Source organism: Suricata suricatta, chromosome 1 (genome assembly GCF_006229205.1).
Source record: "Suricata suricatta isolate VVHF042 chromosome 1, meerkat_22Aug2017_6uvM2_HiC, whole genome shotgun sequence".
Taxonomy (NCBI): domain Eukaryota; kingdom Metazoa; phylum Chordata; class Mammalia; order Carnivora; family Herpestidae; genus Suricata; species Suricata suricatta.
This window is the reverse complement of record NC_043700.1, coordinates 150,573,379-150,578,656: the sequence shown is the minus strand read 5'-3', so window position 1 is coordinate 150,578,656 and position 5,278 is coordinate 150,573,379. Positions and strand designations below refer to the sequence as shown.

At 41.1% G+C, this 5,278-nt stretch overlaps 1 non-coding gene across 1 annotated transcript; it reads right to left on the bottom strand.

Annotated features, from left to right (window-relative positions):
• Positions 1-4,916: 4,916 nt before the first annotated feature.
• On the bottom strand, positions 4,917-5,032 carry LOC115303010. The gene has a single exon (XR_003913763.1). It is a non-coding gene; the product is annotated as a U5 spliceosomal RNA (small nuclear RNA).
• Positions 5,033-5,278: the final 246 nt, after the last annotated feature.

The following is a 5,278-nucleotide window of genomic DNA, read 5'->3' as shown; positions in this document are numbered from 1 at the left end:
AAAAAAAGAAAAACCCAGGTCTATTCTCTACAGCTATATTTTAATTTATTTTTACTATTATTTAAACATTTTTTTAATGTTTATTTTTGAGAGGGGGAAGGGGCAGAGAGAGACACAGAATTTGAAAGAGACTCCAGGCCTTGAGCTGAGAGCACAGAGCCTGATGCAGGGAGCTTAAACTCACAAACAGTAAGATCATGACCTGAGCCGAAGTGGGACACTTAACCAACTGAGCCACCCAGATGCCTCTATTGTTATTATTTTTTAAAGATTTATTTATTTATTTATTTATTTATGAGAGAGAGAGAGAGAGAGAGAGAGAGAGAGAGCACAAGCGGGGAAGGGGCAAAGAGAGAGTGGAGATAGAAGATCTGAATCAAGCTCTGCGCAGACAGCAGTGAGCCCAATGCAGGGATCGAACTCACAGCTGTGAGATCATGACCCAAGCCGAAGTTGGAGGCTCAATTGACTGAGCCATCCAGGAACCCCTCTAGAGCCATATTTTTAAAAAGTCAGGCTTATTAAGGTATACTTTGCATTAGGTAAAATTGTCCCTTTTGGGTTGTTCATTTCTGTGAACTTTGACAAGTTTATACAGTAGTGTAGCCATCACCATAGCCAAGATATAAATCATTGACATTACCCCCAAAATTCCCTTATACTTGTTTATAGTCAATCCTCTTCCCTAACCACCAGCCCCAGGCAAATACTGATCTGATCTGTGTCTCTACTTGACTTGCCTTTCCCAGAATGTTATACAAATGGGATCATAAGGTAAGTGGCCTTTCGTATCTGGCTTCTTTCACTTAGTGTAATGCTCTTGAGATTCATCTATGCAGTTGCCTTATCGTAGCTAGTTCCTTTTTATTGCAATTGGAAGAGTCCAGAATATGCCACTCACTGTGGCATAAAAATTTTAGAAGGCATTTGATGAAATCTCTCATCTACCTAAAAGCAGAGCCTTTCAAAAGTAGTTTAAAAGAATTTCAATTGTCATAACTCTCATCCCTGGGATCAACCAGAAACATAGACTCTTATCACTTATCCCAGAAGATGAGATGTGTCTCCACACCATATCACACATTGTCACAATCACATCTCTCTTCTCTTCTCCTGAGGCCCATTTATCTTTCTAAAAACTCATTTGTTCTTCCTGTAAGTACCCTTTCTTCCTCCACCTGCCCGTATTAAGAAGTCATTAGTTTCCCCACAAGTGTCCTTTTCCTCCTCCCCAGCTCCTATTGGGATGGTGGACAAGCCCCAGATTCTAACAGCCCCTTTGTGTCACAGTTTACTTTGTACCCTTTTACGTACCTTAAAAAAAAGGATGATTAAATTTTATCTTTTGCTAATCTGTCTTTGTCAGTCTAATTCACAGGGCCCCCATCACTTAATTTAAGAGTATAGTTCCCGACACTATTATTTCATTGTATGGGTCCATTAAAATTTGTTTATCCACCTAACCAATTGGACTCTTGGGTGGTCCTTAGTTTTTGGACACTTTCCTACAGGGTCTTTGCATGGCAAATATTTTCAATTCCCTTGCATTAAGACTGTTAAAAAACAAAAATTCAACCAAGTAAGTTTGAAAATCCAAATGACTTCATTAATCAGTTCATGAATTGGGCAGCTTCCCATCTAAGCAGGTAGAGTGGACCCCTGAGGAGTTGTACAAAACGGAATGTTTATATATAACAGGGGAGGGTGGGGCAAGGAAGGTATTAGCAAAGGGAAGAAATGATTGTTTCAGACGAAGTCACCTTCCCTTACTGTGAAGGGCAGGGATCTTATCATGCAGATGACCTCATCTTTTTGGTGGGGACGTGGTAGGGCATGAAGAGGGCCCATGTGACAGACAAATTACCTCATTGATGCTGATCAGAAAATTCCTGACTGATCAGTTAAGACTACGTTTATGGAGAGGGTTGAAACTTGGCTTAAGTGATGCCATTTTGGACCTGCAGTTTTCTTTTAACAACAGGATACCTAGATTATATGCTATGTGTCTCTGTAGGAAGCTACACAGACAAATTCCAACATTTTCCATCAGTTATATATGAGCGTTCTTTTTTTTTTTTTATATGAAGTTTAAAATTTTTATTTCCAAGAGACAGAACAAAAAGAGGAGGGGCAGACAGAGAGAAGGGACAGAAAATCCAAAGCAGGTCCCGTGCTGACTACAGAGAGCCCAATGCAGGGCTTGAACCCATGAACCCTGAGACCGTGACCTGAGCTGAAGTTGGATGCTTAACCAACTGAGCCACCCAGGTGCCCTGCTTAGTGTTCTTTTCAATACTTCATGTTGCCAACTCTTTTACTTTTAGCCATTCTAGTATGTTAAGTGATTATTTGAAGACAAATAAGGAAAAGGTACAGTTTTACACATCTAAGAAACATTTATTGATAAAACCAGTGCCAGGTTTTAGCTTTGGCTGGGTTGATTCACTTTGTCAGATGTTTGATTTTCTTGACTATGGAAGGAGTATTATCATACTGAGAACATACAAACAGTTCCTTATCTCCAGGCTCTTGAAGTTAGATGAGAAAGACACAGGAAACGTTATACGTACAAGTATACTTTTCCTGGCACTTTAGGAGCACAGACTGGGAGCTTTTGTTTCTCTATGGAAGGAAGGAAAAGACTGCCAGAAGTTGTCTTTTAAGTTAAGTCCCCCTTCCCCTAAATTGATGTTGAGTTTTGTAGGTTAAAATGATGGTTCTGGGTCGTTAGTATTTTAAATGCAATAGAAGACAATAAGGGTTTCCCTAGCCAGAAAGTAATTAATCTTAATATGAAAATGGGCTTGGGGTGCCTGGCTGGTTCAGTCAGTAGGGCACGCGACTCTTGATCTCAGAGTTGTGAGTTGGAGCCCCATGTTGGGTGTAGAGATTACTTAAATAAAAAATACATCTTTAAAAAATATATATGAGGATAGGCTTAAGAGTTAGGGATATGTAGGGGAGCCTGGTGGCTTAGTCTGTCAAGCATCTGACTTCAGTGTAAGTCATGATCTTACGGTTTCTGGGTTTGAGCCCTGCGTCTGGCTCTGTGCTGACAACTCGGAGCCTGGAGCCTGCTTCTGATTCTGTGTTGTCCTCTCTTTCTACCCCTTCCCCACCTCAAAAATAAAATAAACATAAAAAAAGGAACTATAGATCTGAAAAGACTTCTTACCTCAGCTATACATTGTCTGTACAGCCATTGAACAAAGTGGCTCATCAGGTCCAGAGGAATAAAAGATGTTTTTGGGAAGGGGGCTACTGGGGTCAGGGAAAAATAGAGGGAAGCCTGGAGATTTTGAGAGATGTGGAAAGAGCACCTGTCTGGATGGAAATCTGAGCCCCTGAATCCTAGTTCCAGCTGTACCCTAACTTGAGTGCAAACCTGCACAAGCCAAATGCTTGCAAGCCTATCTTTCATCTATAAAATAAGCACTTGGACCACTAAGATCTTTTTCAATTGTGAGATTTTGTTGTCTGCATACTATATGGGGGGAGAAATCTTGGAGGAAGGACAATAACAAAAGCCAAAATAAAGGGGTGACTGGATGGCTCAGTTGGTTAAGCATCCAACCTCGGCTCAGGTAATGAGCCCATGATTCATGAGTTCAAGCCCAGCATTGGGCTCTCTGCTGTCTGCACAGAGCTTGCTTCGGATCCTCTGTCCCCCTCTCCTTCTGCCACTCCCCAACTGTGCTTGCTCTATCTCTCTCTCTCTGTCTCTCTCTCTTTCTCTCAAAAATAAGTAAACATTTAAAATAAACCCCACAAAGGCCAGAGTAAAGAGAATGCAGGGGAGGGGCAGGGCAATACAGATGCAACTCTCTAGGGAGGGGATGTGGTTTATATTTAAACACTGGCAAACAGAGGGGCACCGAGCGAGGCTCAACAGACTGTTAGGGGCACCAAGGAAAATCCAACTAGAAACTGGTGTGTGAAACTAGGGCTGTGCTAGGAATACAACCTGCAGAAGGGCAGGAAGGGAGATTTCCAACAGGGAGGTAGACCAGAAGCATTATTTTATTCATTCAGCTAATAGTTATTGAAAAGGGACTATTTTAGGGGAGATTTAAAGAGGCAGGCCAGCATGTGGCATGAGGGAAGTCTGCACTAGGTACTGAACTGGAGGTATTGATATGAGTACAGGATGTCCTCACTTTGAGAGACTACGAAAACTAAGCTACTATCCCCTAACCATTCATTTCACAAACTCTTATTGAGAAACTACTATGTTATAGGCACAGGAGATACCAATTTCTCTTCTGGGCCTTAAGTTTTAGTGAGGAAAGAAAATTAGATAAAATACATAGCATGTTAGTTAGTGTTAACTGCTAATCAGGACAACAGGGATGCCTGGGTGGCTCAGTCAGGTAAGCAGCCAATTCCTGATCTTGGCTCAGGTCATGATCTCAGTTTGTGAATGCGAGCCCCAATCTCATATCTCGAATTTCATTCTGCGCTGACATCTTGAGGATTCTGTCTCTCCTTTTCTCTGCCCCTCCCTGTTTGCAGGCGTGCATGTGCGCTCTCTCTCTGAAAAATAAATAAACTTAAAAAAATTTAAAAAATGTATAATTGTACTAGGAAAAGCTACACATGATTTGAAATTTCAAACAGAATAAAAAGTATCCTAGATTTCTAAGCTGCTGACAGTTTTAGACATCACTAGTCCAACCTCTTCATTTTACAGGCAAAATTCAGGAGAAATGGTTTCTTAAAGCAACAGAGGGGAGGAGAAACAGTACTCTAGCCTACCTGGCCTATGCTCACTATTCTTTCTTTCTCCCTCTCTCTTCCTCTCTCTCTTTTTTCTCCCTCTTTCTTTCTTCTTACCTCCTTTTTCCTTCCTTCCTTCCTCTGTCCCTCCCTCCCTTTCTCTCTCTTCTCTTTCTCCCTCTTTCTTTTTTTTTCTTTGCAAACTTGCTGAAACAAGGACTCAAAAAAGTGGCTTTAGTCTCAAAGTTGTTCCTTTCCACAAAAATGTTCACTAAAAGGTAAAAGATTTATATGATTTGAAGAGAAACCAGAGTATCCAGTGCACTTTCCATCCCAACTTTTCTTGACCCTCACTAAAAGTTTCAGGATAAGGTTATAGAGAAAGCAAAGCACTATCTTTTAAGTTCACTGTGAACTAAATGAGGAATAGAAATTGTGTTTACTCACCGAACACAAACTTCAGAACAAGAGTTCATTTCCCAGAAGGATTAGTTACATGTGAGATTCCTGGAGGGGTGAGCAGTGACAGGTACCACTAAAAACGCAAAGTGTGGCAGAAAGG